Consider the following 18,037-nt stretch of genomic DNA (forward strand, 5'->3'; position numbering starts at 1 on the left):
GCTGTCTTTGGAGAAGAAAAAGAAAAAAAAAAAAAAAGGAGAAGATTTAGAAGCCACTAGATAAGACCCTGCTATGGGAGATGTGGTTCACAGAACAATGATGTTCAAGTCACCTGGGAGCTTGTTGGAAATGCAAACTCTCAGGCCCTACCGAGATATATTGCATTAGGATCTGCATTTTAATGAGATGCAAGGTGACTTTTATGCATATCAGTTTGAAAGTGGACTCAGTGGTGGTTTATTGATGGGACCAGAGAGATACTCATATTTTAAAATTTTTTAATAGAGTACACATCTTATTTATAGCTTCATTTTAGTTTCCAGCCTTTGCTTTTCCACTTTTAGTTTCCCATTTAAGCTTCATGCTTAGCAAACAGTTTGACCTCTCCAGGAACAACATTTACATAATTATTCTATTAGAAAAATGCATATAGTGACTTATGTACATTGGGAGCTGGAGGAAGATGAGAACTAACTGCTCATCCATAATGGCAGACATCAAAAGATATAAAATGTAAAAATCAAGAATTAATAATGACAGAATATTATTTGGGAGTATGGAGGCAGTTATCAGGATTTAAATAAAAAAGCTAAGTGATTTGACGTACTTGCCTCTGGCTAGTAGGTCTATTTTTCTTTCTGTTGTGTCTGTTTGGACCATTTATGTTTTAAAAATGTAAACATGTATCTTGATGTCTTTTAAAGAGATGTGGTCTATCATCTTATACATTCCTGTGCCATCATCTTAAATTCTTTCTGAGAACAATGTGGAATATAAGCATGCAAACAAATGAAACCAGGAATCTTCCCTGGTGAGAACAATTAGCCATAGGATTGCTAAACTAGGAACACACAGTGGTTTATGTCACTTCAAATATGCAAGCATGGTGGCTGAGAGAGGAAATAAGCTGTTCATACCAGCCATGACCTTTTATTGGTGGCTTTATGTTTGAAGGATGAAAAGAAGAAAAAGTACAGAACACTTCTGGGGATGAGAGCAGAGACAGATAAGACATATGAGTCTGCAGTGCCAGATAATATTCGTGAAATAAGTACCTATTTATCAGGAAAGGAGCTTTTCTTAGAGAGATTTGCCCTAGTGATTCATCTGCCAGAGATGAAAGACCTGTGTAAACTCTAAGAAGCAGAAACTATGAGAAGTGGTGAGAGATGATGGAGTTTGGTCCCACCAACCTCCATCTTGCTTTTGAGATGCTCTGAGTTCTGAGTTCCAAGGAGCAACAGGCAGAAAGTAGCTTAAGTCGCAGCTCACAAACCTACTTCATTTTACTAAGGCTGGGGGACATCCATGTGATTTGCTAATGGCCACTTATATGGTCAATGGCAAAGCCTTGACCCCAAGTCTTGATGGTGAGCCTAGTGCTCCTTTCAATTTATTCTCTGGTATGTGACATAGTTGGAGGAGCAGTTGACCCCAGAGGACTGTGAAGACAGAGACCGGGCTAGGTTTTTCATTGCTGTAGTTGCTTGACATGCAATAGGTCCTCAATAAAAATCTGGTGATGAAATATGTCGTGGGGAAGTTGATCAGCGTCTTGATGCTTTCACGTGGTGAAATGGAGTTAATAGATAGGAGGAGTAAAGTTGATTTGTCTCCTAAGATTCTCTTCTCCAGGAAGAGAGGTGAGTTCCTTGAAAATAAATGATTGACTATCTTTATCTCCTTATGAAGCCTTCCATGATCCTGTCATTCTCCCTCTCAAGCTTACTGCTCCTCACCCAGACAGTTTTCCCTTATCTGATATTAAGATCTTCTAGTCTTTCTGTCTTTGAATAGCTCAAATGCAGGCCATTTTTTTTAACCACATTTATTTTAAGTTATTTTTTTTTCCTTTCTAAGATTAGCTTTGGTTGTGTAAATATACAAACTGGATCTGATTCCCACAAGTTGAGTTGATGGTATCCCACCAGAGGTATCTTTTGGAAAAAAATCTTTATTTGGTTTAAACCAAGCCCTCTTCAGCTCTCGATTTGCTATGGACAGCTGAAGCCGTGTCTGACCATGATTGCTCAGCTGTGATCATTCACTACAATCATCTGTTGTGGCTTGTCTGTAGAAGGGGCATGAGATCTGTACGTTAGCATCAGAATTTCCACTTAGTTCAGGCAAAGGCACAACTAACAGCAATCTTTTTGATGACTTCCACCTATGTCTTAATTGTTATTGCTCCCTCTCAGGTATCCTGGGCAATTGGCAATGAGAATGAACATCAGGAGAGGGACAGGGAGGAGAGAGAAGCAATTGGCTCCTTTTATAAAGTATAATTACTAACATATTCATTGTATAAACAAATAACTTTTGATGACTTTGCATACAGGCATATATTATGCCCTACAGCTATCAGATATCAAGAGTTAAAAGATTTTTACTCAGTCTGGCCTCCAACAATCTCTTAGGTTCTGAGGAGTTCACATGCCCATTTTTTGGGGGGAAGAATTAGAAAAAGTTGTTGGTTGGCTGAACTAGTAGTTGTGGTTTAGATGTGATGTTCCCCCAAAACTCATGTGTGAGACAAAGTAAGAAGGTTTGGAGAAGTGATTGGGTTATAGACTTAACCTAATTAGTGAATTAATCCCTGATGGAATTAACTGTTAACAGAAGGCAGGTGGGGTGTGGCTGGAGGAAGTGGTTTATTGGGGGCGTGGCTTTGGGGTATGTATTTTGTATCTGGAGAGCGGAGTCTCTCTGCTCCCTGATCATCATGTGAGCTGCTTCCCTCCGCCATACTCTCCCGCCTTGATGTTCTGCTTCACCTCCAGCTCTGAGAAATGGAGCTGGCCTTCTATGGACTAAAACCTCTGAAACCATGAGCCCTGAAATATAACTTTTCCTCTTCTACAATTGTTCTGGTGAGTTCTGTTTAGTCACGGCAGCTAAAAAGCGGACTAAAATAGTAGCTGTATCCTATCACTGAAAGAGCTTGGAAAAGCAAGGAAGAAATGGTTGGTTATTCCTCTGTCCTTATTAATTGTTCCACTGCCCTGAAGTGACCTTTCCAAGGAGCAGCTATAAAGATCGTTTTATCTTCAGTGCCAAAGGGTGGACCAGAGAAGATACTGCCAAGATGTGGAGTGGCTGCTGATGCCGGGCTAGTTTTTATGCAGGCAAATTGGCCAGAGGGACTTTAAAAAAGTTGGCATCAGGTCTTCTTTTTTAAAAATTTTCTTTTTTTTCTGACAATAATGAATGAAGCATGTTAAGCTTGTTTTCAATTATACAACAAGTCCCCGTTCATTAGAAACCAAGGCAGCCGTCCCAGCTGTATTTCAATGACTTTGAAAGTGCAGCTCCCTACTTGGTTCAAGGTTGAGCAATTTTAGCATTTGGTGTCAGCGCTGCCAGCTCAGGTATCCTGGGAGTGATTCCATGTTTGCATATTCAGGAACGAGAGCCAGATCTTTCTCACTTGAGTTGAGAGGGCTCAGGGCTTGTCATCTGTTCCTGGGATATGGAGTAATTAAAAAATACAGGAGTTCCAATTTTCATCCTGTGTTGTAAGGCTGTTGAAGGGAGCTCTGTAGCCAGGCAGGTTGGAGCCTTGGATGGCCAAAGGTGACAGTGATTGCTCCCCAGGAGCACACGTTTCTTAGAAAACAAACAGGAATCCATCTTCCTTGTGCCTCTGCTCAGATGCTCCTCCTGTGAAAAGAAAGTATGGGAATTCTGATTTGAAAAAGAAAATAATTTCAGAAAGAAAACGGATCATTGATTTAGAAGTAGATATGAATGTCGTGTGTGTGTGTGTGTGTGTGTGTGTGTGTGTGTGTGTGTGGTGATGGTGTGGAGAATGTGAGAATATTGCCTCATAGAAGCAGTCATTTGTAGCCATCAGACAAAAGCTGCTTATTATGTTCATGGTGCTCCTTTGTTCTACAGTTTGGCCCAGATGATAGGGACAATAGAAGAGCTTTGTTCATAGGATGTGGGACTGAGCTGCCTGGGTTCAAATCCAGCCTTGCTCTACACTGGCTGGGTGACTTTTTTTTGGGGGGGGATACCACAGATGGAACCCAGGGGGTGCTTAACCACTGAGCCACATCCCCAACCCTTTTTATTTCGAATCAGGGTCTCTTAAATTGCCGAATCTGGCCTTGAACTTGGGGTTCTCCTGCTCAGCCTCCAAGTCACTGGGAAGGTAAGTAGGCACTATGGTGCCTGGCTGGCTGGGTGACCTTTGACAACATATTTAACACTTTGAATCTGACTTTCTTCACTTGTAAAATGATATGTAACAGTATTACTGCAGAGGTATGTTGTGATGGGTAAACAGTGTTTACGTAACTATTCACATTGCAAAAGTGTAAACATCACATAAACACGTTTATACATTTTATGTTATATGTTATGCAGTTTTATTATATTTAGTGTAGTGAGTGGAAATTTATATTCCAAAATATAATATAAAACTGGTTTTGTGTGTGTGTGTGTGTGTGTGTATGGACACATATATAATATAGTTGAAATGAATGTAGGTTTTTATTAAGTGACATTTTGCAAGCTCTGGAAAAATCTCTCATTTAAAGGAAAGTTACGAAGTAAGATTTTGGAAAAAAGGAATGATGTTTTTCCTCTTTATTATACTTTCAGAAAAATCATAGTTTATATTAGCTGAATTCAACCTGGGAACCTGATGCTTTGAGGAACTATAAAAGGGACTAGTTCTCTCAGCACCAAATGCTCTTGGGGGCTCTTTATTTTTAATGTTTTAGTGAAGGGAGTAGAGAGGAAAGTTACTGAGTGGTCAGATACCTGAGGAGAGATGGGGAGAAAAGGAAGGTATGAGAATGGTGGGGTGAGGGGGCTGGTTCTTGGACTGATGATAGAAGTGTACAGAGGCCAAGGAAGGTAGCTATGAGAGACTGTGCCTGAGGAACTGGGGGGGGGGGAGTTCATGGCCAGAAAAATGGGGCATGTGTGAGACACTCAGGGGACCCCAAAAATAACTGGAGGAGATTTTAAAGAACAGGTCTTTTAACAATAACTCTGGGAGCTAAGAGCATCATGATTTTAATAATTCATGTTATTATGGCTGGAACATTCACGAGGTTACCATAAATCTACACTCTTAGATTTTGGTGTGGATGAAAGGAGATTTTACTTGTCTTCATTAATTTTAAATTGTCATCAGTTGAAAGATTCACCTTGTAAGAGTATCTTTTTTTTTTTTTTTTGGAGGAAGTAAAAAGAAATCAAAACATTGATTGAGAAATATTCTTCAATAGCAGAAACATCAAGATATGAAAAAGTGGCATTTTAGCCCTGAGAAAATAAATATATTATGAGATCATGGGAAAAATAATGCTTTTTTTGAGTTGTAAATTATTAGACACCACAAGGGCTGTTTCTCTCCTTTCCAATTACCTGAAGGATCTTTGATGGCTAAGGTGAACTTAAAGTTTTTGTTGCTTGAAGGACAAAGGTTAAGATTTTAAATTGGAACAAACCAGTGTGGTAATGACAATGATAATTGCCATCTAGAGTGATTGGAAAAAAATTTTTTTGTAGTTGTAGATAGACTGACTGCCTTTATTTTATTTGTTTATTTTTATGTGGTGCTGAGGATCGAACCTAGTGCCTCATGCATGCTAGGAAAGTGCTCTGCCACTGAGCTATAGCCCCAGCCCTGGAGTGATTATTATATGTGAGACCTTGTGACCAAAGGTAAGCATATGCTCGTCCGTCCTTCCTTCCTTCCTTCCTTCCTTCCTTCTTTCTTTCTTTCCTTCCTTCCTTTCTTGTATTTGGGAGAGATGGGTATCATTAACTCCATTTTACAGATGAAGGAACTAAATCTCAGGAAGTTTCAATGATTTGGCAAAAAGATTAAAAAAAATTTATCTTTATAGAGTCACATAGCATGGGCTAACCTACCAAAAGATGAAAATGAGATTTGAATATGCTCTCGTTGACTCCCAAAGTCAAAGGTAGGGAATGATGGAATGGTTGAACCTCAAACCAGAGATAGATAAAACAGGAAAGTCCTAGGAAGGGACAGGGCAGGTTGGACCTGGGGTTTTGGAGAGCACACTTCTTGTCCCAGTTACATAATAGCAGCAGAAACATACTTAAGGTCAAGAAGCTTCATGCATTGTCTCATTTAATTCTTAACATCAGGGCTGGGGGTGCAGCTTAGTGGGAGAGTGCTTGCTTTTCATGTTCAAAGCCCTGGGTTCAATCCCATGCATACCTTCTTCTTCCCAAAAGCTAATTCTTTCAACAGTCCTGAGAACTTACTACTATTCCCATTATACAGTTAGGGAAACAGAGGCCCCAGAAGGAATTATTCACTTGGTAAAGTTTAAACTCAGATGTGTCTGACTCCAAGTCCTGTGCTCATAATTGGCAAATTATTTTGTTGCAAACATGATCTGTGGTTTCCTGAAAAGTTAAGACACCTTTCTATATTCTTTCTCAGACTTGCATTTCTCCCTTAGCCCTTGCTCCCAGTGCCCTTGGTTTACGTGGTTGATTTTGTCAAGCTACAACTTGGTTTCCGAGCTCTTGATGAAAGAACCACAGGGTGGCAGTATGACCTTGTGCAGTTCAAACACAGGGAAAAAGAAGGCATTAACCAGGCCAGACTGAGATCTGACTGCAAGGGTGGCAGCCAGCGGGCCTTAGCAGCTCATCCTTCCCAGGTGTAACTGCACAGAATTCATCCCCCACAACTAACCTGAGGGGAAAGGACCCCAGAGACCTCAGTTGAATGACTGTGATGCTCCTTTACCGCAGGAGGGCTCTCCTCCAAGATCCCAGATAAACCAGGAGGCCTAAGGCTATATATGTGAAAATATTTTGTACCCTGACTCTTTCCTCCCTATTTATGTTTTAGGCTTTTTGGAATCTGTGGGTGAAGAGCACAGAAGTGGTGGAAAGAACAAGTTGAGAAAGGGGAAAGGAAGCAAGTGGAACTTTGGGATTTGGTGGCTATGGCTCAGTGGTAGAGCCCTCGCCTGGGTTCAATCCCAAGCACTGCATCAGATCAATAAATAGAATTTAAAGAGAGAGGCGGGGGGGGGGGGGGGGGGGGGGGGGGAGGGAGGGGCTTTTGAGTTACACAGCATGAGCTCAGCTAGCTACTTGTGCCATTAGTTGCCACACCAATGTTCCTGGATTATTTCCTTAGGCGTGAAATGGGTAAGACAGGGTCTGCCTTGCTGGTGGTTGGGAATATTAAATAAGGCAAAGACAGGATGTATCTTTGCCCTTCATCATGGAAATGATCTGTTTCTCAGATGTTTGCTTCCTTTGCCTGGAGAGGTGTCGCAACAACGGTGAGAAATGTTTGACCGAGATTCCTATCAAAGGAGAGAGCAGGACAGCGCACACTGGGGTGGAGATCAAGACATATGGACCAGGAGAATTCTTGTTGATTTAATAACATCAAAATGTTTATGGGGCTGACAGAACAAAGGGAGTTTTGTTTGTAGCTCTCTGCGTCATTTTGTAGTTTGTTATGCTATGATGGTGACAAGATAATCGTGTTTTCCCAGAGGAGTGTCAAGAAGTACACAAATAGGCTTGATTTTTAAAGGTTCTTAAAGACCAGTGAGGTTTTACCGATGGATGGATCTCTCCCAGGTCATGTCTTAGTTGCTCTTGTGTTGTCTGAACATGACCAGGATAAGAAGTCTATGTCTTCTTTTTGAAACCTCACTCTAATTAATTGTTGGCTTTATGATTTAGGCTGCTGATCCTTAACCCGAAGTTTGAAAAGTGGGGAAAATTGTAGTAGCTCCTATTTCACAGGCAGTTAAAAGGTCACACAGAATAATGTATTTAAAATGCTCAGCTTACATCATGCCCTTAGGAAATGTGGGTCAGGCCTGGAGAGTTGGCGCAGGCCTGTAATCCCAGTGGCTCAGGAGGCTGAGGCAGGAGGATTGTGAGTTCAAAGCCAGCCTCAGCAGATTAGTGAGGCACTTAGCAAGTCAGCAAAACTGTGTTTCTAAATAAAACATAACAAAGGGCTGGGGATATGGCTCAGTGGTTAAACACCCCTGGGTTCAATCTTTGGTGCCAAAAAAAAAAAAAAAAAAAAATTCAGGTCAGTGTTAAAAACTTTGCTCAGTTGCAATAACAATTCTGCTTTTCATGGGCTGGGGATTCAGTTACAGCTGGGAATCAGGTAGCTTCTGGAATGCTCGAGGAACTGTGAAGAGATGGGACAAAAAGCCAGCCTCTGCCTGCATCTCTCCTCTCTGGATCAAGGTGTCAACAGCGACCACCTCGACTTCCTTTGCCCTTACTTGGCATTCCTGGGGACCAGCTGGGCACTTCCAGATGCTTTGAATTAGAGATTTCATCAGGGCACTGGGGTCAGAGGCATCTGGTTTGCAGAACAGATGCCTCCACTAGTCATGGCACTTCTTGACCATCATGTCAACCCTCTTACTTCCAATTTCTCACCTTTAATAGTGAGCTACTTTTTAAGAGTAATACCATTGAGCTCTCCTCCAACATCCTTGTGGAGTGGAGAATTACTACAGAAATGCCTTTAGATCCTCTAAAGATCAGTGGTTTACAAACTGTGCCTCACTCCCAGTGTTCCCATAAGCATCCGCTGGGAGCCTGTGAGAAGTGCAAATCTCAGCCCCCAAACCCCCATAATTTCTGAACCTGAGATTCTGAGGTGGTGGTGCCTGGCAATCTGTGTTAGAACAAACTTGCTCAAACAGGAAAATTCCTTCTTCTGACCTCAAAAGCAGGCCACGTCTGTACCATGGGGATGCTTTGGCACTTGTTCCCAAGAACAAATCCACTGAGATCAGATTCAGGACGTTATTCTGATGGCCTTATCTATATTTTGTTATATTATCTCTGCATTTTGCCGGAAGAGAAACCAACAGGATTGGGAATGCTTTTTAAGCCAGATCCAGCTCTTACTCTGCCTGGATAAATGTTTAACTGTTTCCCTCTATTACTCATTATTGCAAACCATGAGGCACAAATGTTAACTCTCTTAAAATCTGAACACATGCCACTTAACCCCCCTAATGATTCTTTTCTTGTGTGTGTTTGTGCATTTTCATCAAGAAAAAAGCAGTTTATCTTCATCGTCTTTAATCCTGAGTTTGGAAATTTTGCATGAGTCTTTGAGCACTTGACAGTAGTTATGGCTTCTTGGAAGAGCACTAACGGATAAAACTAGTATATTAAATTTACAAATTACTGTCAAATGTGTTTTCTTACTTAATTCTTACCGTTGCTGTGTGTATTATCCTTTTTTTTTTTCTTTAAATGGGAAAACTGAGGATCAGAAGTTTACATCTTTATCTTTGGGCACCAAAGGTTTTTTTTTTTTTTTTTTTTTGCAGGGGATAGTCTTTTCAGATTTTTAAACAGGACTATAGGAATAACAAGAGCAACGAGTGTGTAGTAGGTGTTTTCTATATCCAGACACTGTAATAGGTGCATTCTGTGTCCTCTTTGATCCACAAAACAAGTGAGGTAGTAAATATTGCTATTCCCATTGTACAAAAGGGAAGATAATCTACAGAGAATAAACCACTTACCTGTGTCATATACAACATAGAGGGTGATGAGCTGGGGTTCAGATGCCGATTGGTGTATTTTTAAAAAAAAATATTTTAACTGACTTGTAAACATTATATATATATACACAATATATATACACAATGATACTAGTAAACTTGTATATATTACATGATGTTTTGATATATGTATACCTTGTGGAATGTCTAAATCAATCTATTGAACATATTCTTTGCATCACATACTTATCAATTTTCTGTGGTGAGAACACTTAAAATCTACCCTGTTGACAAGTTTCAGGCATACAATATTTTGTTATAACCGTAGTCACTGTGATATACAATAGATGTTTTGAATTTATTCCTCTTAACTGAACTTCTATGTCTTTTGACCAACTTCTCCCCAATCTCCCCACCCCTAGCCTCTGGCAAACTCCATGTTACTCAGTTTCTATGAATTCTACTTCCTTATTGTCCACATAGAATGAGATCATGTGGTATTTGTCTCTTTGTGCCTGGTTTATTTGTGCCTGGTTTATCCATGGTTGTAAATAACAGGATTTTTCTTTTTAAAGGTCAAATAATATTCCATTATGTATATGCACCACATTTTCTTCATCCATTCATCAACTTAGGTTGTTTCTATCTCTTGGCTATTGAGAATAGTGCTGCAATAAATGTAGGTCTGCAGAAGACTCTTCAGCATACTGATTTCATTTCCTTTAGATAAATGTACCCTGTAGTGGGATTGCTGGATCATATACTAATCCTATTTCTAGTTTTTTTGAGGAACTTCTGTATTGTATTTCATAATGCTTATATTGATTGACATTCCCACCAACAGTGTGCAAGTTATCTGCATCCTTGCCAATACTTTTTAACGTTTGTCTTCGATTATATCAAATGTGAGGTCATATTTCATTGTGGTCTTAATTTGCATTTTTCTGTTGATTAGTGATGTTGAATTTTTTTTTTTCATACTCCTGTGGGCCATTTGTATGTCTCTTGAGAACTGTCTATTTAGGTCCTTTGCCCATTTTTAAATCAGGTTATTTTGTTTTTATACTATTGAGTTGTCAGAGTTCCTGATATATTTTGAATATGAACTCTTTTTCCAGGTGTATTATCTGCAAATATAAACTCCCATTCTGTGAGCTGCATTTTTCTTTTTATTCTGCTGCTCATTGTTTCCTTTGCTGTGCAGAAGCTTTTTGGTTTGAAGTAATCCCGTTTGTCTGTTTTTGCATTTACTGCTGGTGCTTTTGAAGTCATATCCAGAAATAATTGCCCAAACCACTGTCATGGACCTTTCTCCTATGTTTTCTTCTAGTAGTTTTATAATTTCAGGTCTTAGGAATAAGTATAATTCATTTTAAGTTGTTTTTGTATGCAGTGTGAGATGAGGGTCAGAATCTGAAGGCACCTGCTCTTAACCTATATGGACATGATCTCTGCAGACACTGTCTCTGAGCAGTATCTTGATCTTTCAAAGAAGACGATGTTTACTTTTGACTAACTCAGAAAGAAACAGGAGAAAGAGCAAAAGAGACTCTTCTAAAAACTCAATGCCTTTAAGCCAAAGGACTTTACTGTTTATGGATGGAACAGGAGTGTCTAACACCCCATTTATCGTATTGATAGGGCATTGACAAAATAAAACATCAATACCAATCTCTTTCCAGAAAGGATGTTAGGAAGCTGTGTCTATGAAAGATCTCCTGTAATTCCAGTAAGTAGTTTTATCTACAGATAAGAAAGGTAGGCCCTTCCTAAGAAGCCAGCCCCTAAGTCATTATTTTAAATGAGTTCAAATTAGTTCTGTTATTCTCACTCTACAAACAGCCTGGGTACAGCTCCAGCTTGTGACATCCTCCTCCCTATTGGACAAGAAAATAGTTTGAATAAGAAGAGCAAAAGGTTCATTACAAATTGTTTTGCCCGTATTTGAATGGTTCAGAAATTATAAAGCAAGAATAAAATTGAAGTTTTTCTGGAATCAGATTTTAACATCTCAGTGCATAGAACAGGGTTGGTGAGAAGATCAAATTCCACTTTTCTTCTTCAAGCACTCCCAGATCCTTATTGCTTTGTTTCCAATGGAAACAATTCCACTGTCCTATTTAGCCTGGGTTAGTCCCTGGTCCTCAAAAGTCTGAGCATGATTGTGGGACTCTTGCCCATCTAGGCAAGCACACCATCAGCTGCCCTCTGATTGGGGTTTATTGGTTCAAGTCTCAGTTGAGGGCTGGCGGGTACTTGAATGCAGCAGTCCTTCATTATCTTTGGTGCCAGCAAGATCCTTTCTTGTTCCTAAGGAGTCACTTGGCATGAAGTAGAGTTGCATGTCACACTGCTCTTCAGAAATGCAAAGTTCTGAGCTCAGATGCCATGTGTAAATTTTTGGTTTGGGGAGGAACAGCTTTATTTAAATATAACTCACATAGATATAACCTCCATAGCCTACACTTCACCCAATTAAGGTATATAATTCACTGTTTTTTAGTATATACACAGAGGTTGCAACCAGTATCATAATCAATTTTAGAATAATTTTATTACTCCAAAAAGAAATTCTATACTTTCTATCCTCTTTAGTTATCACTTTTAGTTATTTAAAGTACTGGGGATTGAACCCAGGGATGCTTAACCACTAAGCCACATCCTCAGCCCTTTATTTATTTATTTAGAGACAGGGTCTTGCGAAGTTGCTTAGGGCCTTGCTAAGTTGCTGAAGCTGGCTTTGAAACTGGGATCCTCCTGCCTCAGCCTCCAAAGCCACTGGGATTACAGGCCTGCGCCACCATGCCTGGCTAGTTATCACTTTTTGATTTTCCTGTTTCATCCCTTAGTCCCAGTTCTGTGTAGTCACTGATCTTGCTTCTGTCTCTGTAGCTTTGCCTGTTTTGGACATTTCATCTCAGTGGAATTTCCCAGTGTGTGGACTTGGCTGCGTCGGTGAGTGGCAGTATGCTCCGGTGGCTACAGGCAAGGGACAGATTTGTTTCTATTCCTTGCCTCCCTGCCTACCATTTGTGCAACCATGGAAAGAACCCAAACTAGTCTGCAGTTTCTTTGCCTGCTCAACGAGGATGTTTTCTCCACATCCTTTCATTAAAATCTTTTTAATTTTGCAATCATCTCAAACTCACAGATAAGTCAAAACAAGAGTACAAAGAACCTCTGTGCATTTCCTCTGTGTTCCAGTTGATGAAATCCTACAGTCTTTATCATGCTCTCTTGTCTCTTCATGTGTGTATTTTTTAAAACATTTAAAAGTAAATTGCAGATGCTTCTTTATCCCAAATATGTTAGTGTATATTTCCTAAAAAAAAACATCTTTTGTACATCACTCTGGAAAAATTACTAAAAGGTAGATATGATCTTTGATACAACAATATTATCTCTTCTGCAACCCTTATTCAGCTATTGCCAATTGTTCCAATAATGTCAAGGATCACCTATTGTCTTTAGCCTTGTTTAATCAATGACAATTACTCAGGTATTCTTTTGCTTTTATGATCTCGACAGTTTGAAGAGAATAGTCCATTTATTTCACTTATTTGGTAGAATGTCCCTCAATTTGTGTTTCTTGTGTTTCCCTGTGACTAGATTAGGGTTTCTTTCTTTCTTTCTTTTTTTTTTTTTTGCTTTTAGATCTTCTTAGTCCTCCTGTATATGTCAATTTTTCTCACTACTTTTATCACTTTATCAAGGAGGTATTGTCTCATTTTTCCACCATAAAATTACCATTTTCTAGCTGACTGTGGTGACAAACACCTGTAATACCAGCAACTCTGGAGGCTGAGATAGGAGGTTTGCAAGTTTCAGCCTCAGCAACTTGGTGAGACCCTGAGAAATTTAGCAAGGCCCTGTCTCAAAAAAAAAAAAAAAAAAAAAAAAAGGCAATTAAAAAAGGTTTGGGGATGTGACTCAGTGGTTAAGTGCTCCCTGAGTTCAGTCTTCAGTACAAAAAAAAAAATTAAGTGTCTTTTAAGAGGATACCAAACAACAACAACAACAAAAAAAAACCCCAAAACTACCCCCCCCCCCCCAAACTAAGTCTTTTAAGAGGATGCTTTCAGAACTCTTACATAAATACCCTATTTCTCATCAAGCTTTAGCCTGCTAGTTTTAGCATCCATTGACGATTTGTGACAATTATTACTATGATGATTGACACATGATGATTTTCTAATTTATATTGCTCCTTCCAGGATGATTATTTGCTTCCTAGTATAAGACAGAGCTTTTTCATTATAATCATTATCGTATCATTTTTAATTTTTGCTTTGATTGTTGTAGACTTGGCCAATGGGGTCTTTTTCAATCTGGCTCCTGTGTCCTTTTGACAAGCTCTTGCCATTCTTAAGCATTTTTGTACTTGCTACTACAAAAGTATGTTTAGCCCCATTTTGTATGTGTGCCTCTTCAACTCTGAAGTCAGCCATTTCTCCAAAAGCTCTGATTCCTTCTAGATGAGAAAGAGTTTAGATACCAATATGTGAGCACCAGGGATGTTCATTTTCCTGAGATGCCATTACTTCTAGGTCCTCTCAGTGCATGGAGCTGGGTAATACATGTGTGTATACACATGGGTTTTAGTCATCTATTTTCACTGCTCTGACTAAAGGACCTGATCAGAACAATTCTGGGGGCTCATGGTTTCAAAGGTCCTAGTCCAAGAAGGCTGGCTCCATTCCTCCGGGCTTAAGGTGAGGCAGAACATCATGGCAGAAGAGTGTGACAGAAGGAAGCAGCTCACATGTTGATCAGAAAGCAGAGAAAGAATCCACTCACCAAATAGAAATATATACCCCAAAGCCATGCCTCCAATGCCCCACTTCCTGTAGCCACACCCCACCTGCCTTTAGTTACCACTCAATTAATCCCATCAGGTGATTAATTCACTGATTGGGTTAAGGCTCATAATTCAATTATTTCTTCTCTACACCTACTTGCATTGTCTCACATGTGAGCTTTGGGGGCATACCTCACTTCCAAACTATAACCACATGTAGGACTCTGTATCATTTTCTATATTTTATATCTCTAAATATGAGAAAATAATACTTCCAGTTGCAATCCAATGCCACAGGTTCATTAAAACCTTCTCCCTTTCCATGTTATGCCTCCATTCATGGACAGTGAGAAACCTAATTCGTTATTTGCATATTTACATATTTTCTGAAGTTTTCTTTATTCTTTTCCATAAGTGATAGTTTTTTGAGGACTGCTACCTAAAATCACTTGTCCTCCAAACAAAAACTAAAGAAGCTATGAGACTAAAAAGTACAATTAATAATTCACACTTAACAGACATAAAAACAAACATTTTATCCATAGCTGAATATGCTTTTTTCTGAATAAGACTGAATATGCTTTTTTCTCGGCACCACATGAATCCTTCTCTAAAATGAACCATATCTTAGGCTGCACAGCAACTCTTAGCAAATGCAAAAAAGTAGAGATGATATCTTACATTCTGTCAGATCATAATGGAATGAAATTAGATCAACAATAAAATAGAAAATAGAAGCTACTCTAACACCTGGAGACTAAATAATACATTATTGAATGACCAATGGATAGCTAAAGAATTCAGGGATGAAATAAAAAAATACTTAGAGGTAATGTGAATAGCGACACAATTTATCAAAATCTCTAGGAAACTATGAAGATGGTTCTAAGAGGAAAGTTCACTGCATTGAGCTCATTCATTAAAAGAATAGAAAGTCAACAAATAAATAAACTAAATTTACAGGTCAAAGCCCTAGAAAAAGAACAAATCAACAACCAAAGAAGTAGAAGAAGGAAATAATTAAAATCAGAGCTGAAATCAATGAAATTGGAATTGAAACAAGCAAAAATTCAAAAAAATCAATGAAACAAAAAGTTGTTTCTTTGAAAATATGAAATTAATAAAACCTTAGCCAAGCTAACAAATAAAAAAGATTACTAAATTTAGTGATAAAAACAGAAATATCACCACAGACACTATTGAAATACAGATGATGACCAGAAATGATTTTGAAAATCTATGCTCCAATAAAATAGAAAATCATGAAGCCATCAACAAGTTTCTAGAGACATGTGACTTACCCAAATTGAATCAGGAGCACATAGAAAATTTAAACAGATCAATGTCAAGCAATGAAATTGAAGATGTCATCAAAAGACTACCAACCAACAACAAAAAAACCCAGAAGCAGATGAATTCTCAGCTGATTCTACCAGACCTTTAAAGGACAACTAATATCAATCCTCCTCAAATTATTCCATGAAATAGTAAGGGAGGGAACCCTTCCAAATTCATTCTATGAGGATGGCATCATCCTGATACCAAAACCAGACAAAGATGCTTCAAGGAAAGAAAACTTCAGACAAATATTCCTGATGAACATATATGCAAAAATTCTTAATAAAATACTAGCAAATTGCATACAAAAACATATTAGAATGATAGCACACCACAATCAAGTGGGGTTCATCCCAGAATGCAAGGATGGTTCAATATATGAAAATCAATAAATGTAATTCATCACATCAATAGACTTAAAGATGAGAATCACATGATTATCTTAATAGATGCATAAAAAGCATTTGAACATATTCAGCATCCATTCATGCTCAAAACACTAGAAAAATTATGGATAGTAGGAACATATCTCAATATTGTAAAAGCTACATTTACACTAAACCCAAGCCAACATCATTCTAAATGGAGAAAAATTGAAAACATTCCCTCTAAGAACTGGATCACACGTCCTCTTATTTCCCCTTGGTGGTCACTGCTCTGGTCTTCCAGAATTTCTGCCCTTAGGGTAGTCTTCCTCTTTCTGGAGGTGGGTTTGGATTAACCTGAGGCTCTCCTAGGACCTCTTTTCTCTCCTCCACCGTCTTTCTAATAGAGAGCTCTTGCGCTCTACTAAGGCTTGCTGTGGGAGTTGGCAAGATAAATCCCTGCTATTTGATGTTTCTTTTTGTACTTGTAGGTAAATTGAGGTTTGGGCATTTTCTGTTTTCTATTTCTGCTGAAGCTGTGAGTTTCTAATGGTTTTTGTTATTCCTTATTGTTGTATGAGGAAATGTAGGAAGATTTGGATTTAGGAGCTAACTGTATCTTCAGCTTTCTGGAAATTCATCCAAATAAGAATTTTTATTCTGTTATAAGTAAATGACATAACCTTTACAGAGGATTAAGTTTTGTGTGTGTGTGTGTGGGTGTGTGAGTGTGGGTGTGATTGAGAGAGAGGGGGGGAGGATTAAGTAAGATTAATTATATAATATCAAAAGCATAGTACCTGGCATGTAGTTAATAATAATAGAAATTTAATGAGATTTTCCTAAAAACAATTTCTATTCTCATTTTAATTTTGACTTTTATTAAAGTAATATACATATACAGTTTTTAAATAATTTCAAAGCTTCTATGGAGAGACAGCCATTCCCATCTCTATCCTTTTTTGTCTCACATCCATCATTCAGAGAAAAACTCTATTTCTAGCAATTTTTTCTGGTATTTGCTTTTAATTCCTGGATAATATTCTTATATTTCTTAATTTATTAATTTAGATATTGGCAACACTTTGTTAAATCAGTCTCACCTCAACATTACTTTTGAGCTGGATGATTCACTTGGAGATTTCGCAAGACTTGGCAGAATAGTTGTATTCATGTGTATTAGTCTGTTTTATGCTGCTATAACAAAATACTACAGACTGGGTAGTTTATATGAATAGAAATCTATTGGTTTACAGCTCTGGAGTCTGGGAAGTCCGATGGAGTGGCCAGCATCTGGTGAGGGCCTTTGTGCTGTGTCATTCCATGGCATAAGGAAGAAGGAGGGCCTGAACCATGAGCAAGTGGGAACATAGGCTGAACTTTTATTTTTTTTAAAAGAAACCCACTCTGGTCAGCTGATTGGGATGAATAAGCTGATGCTTTGTGAGGTACAGAAGTTAACAGCAGTTCTGATGGCAGTTGTTGATGATGAAAAAATAAAAAATAAAAGTAAAAAAAATCCACTCCCATGATAATAGTGTTAACTCATTCATGAGGGAAGAACTCTAATAAGCCCTTAAAGATTCCAATTCTCAATACCGTTGCATGGGGGTTAAGTTACCAAAACCTAAACTTGGGGGAGGGGTACATTCAAACCATAGCACCATGGCTGAGATATTTATGTCCTTCCTTCCTCCCTCCCTCCCTCCCTCCCTTCCTTCCTTCCTTAAACAGAACAAAATAAGTAACAGTAAAGGGCACATGGGGTGAAGTCCAGAGGAGACCAGGTATGCGCTAGCTGAGTCCTGTCCTCTCCAGAAAAAAGTCACATAGGATGCACTCAATTCTTTTATCTGGTATTGACAACAGCAATATGTTGTCAACCAGGAAACTCCTTGGAGACCAAGTACCCAGAGTTTTTATTATTTATTGGGGGCTTGTCACCTAGGCATCCTTTGATTAACATGAGGAAAATTCTAGGCTTGTGGGGAAAAAAAGCAGATGTTCAGAACAAACCATA

At 38.7% G+C, this 18,037-nt stretch overlaps 1 non-coding gene across 1 annotated transcript; it reads left to right on the top strand.

Moving 5' to 3' along the window:
- Positions 1 to 17,427: 17,427 nt before the first annotated feature.
- Positions 17,428 to 17,495, top strand: LOC114088811 (small nucleolar RNA SNORD28). The gene has a single exon (XR_003582065.2). It is a non-coding gene; the product is annotated as a small nucleolar RNA SNORD28 (small nucleolar RNA).
- The last annotated feature ends 542 nt before the right edge of the window (positions 17,496 to 18,037 follow it).

The sequence above is a fragment of the Marmota flaviventris genome, chromosome 3 (genome assembly GCF_047511675.1).
Source record: "Marmota flaviventris isolate mMarFla1 chromosome 3, mMarFla1.hap1, whole genome shotgun sequence".
NCBI classification, from domain to species: Eukaryota; Metazoa; Chordata; class Mammalia; order Rodentia; family Sciuridae; genus Marmota; species Marmota flaviventris.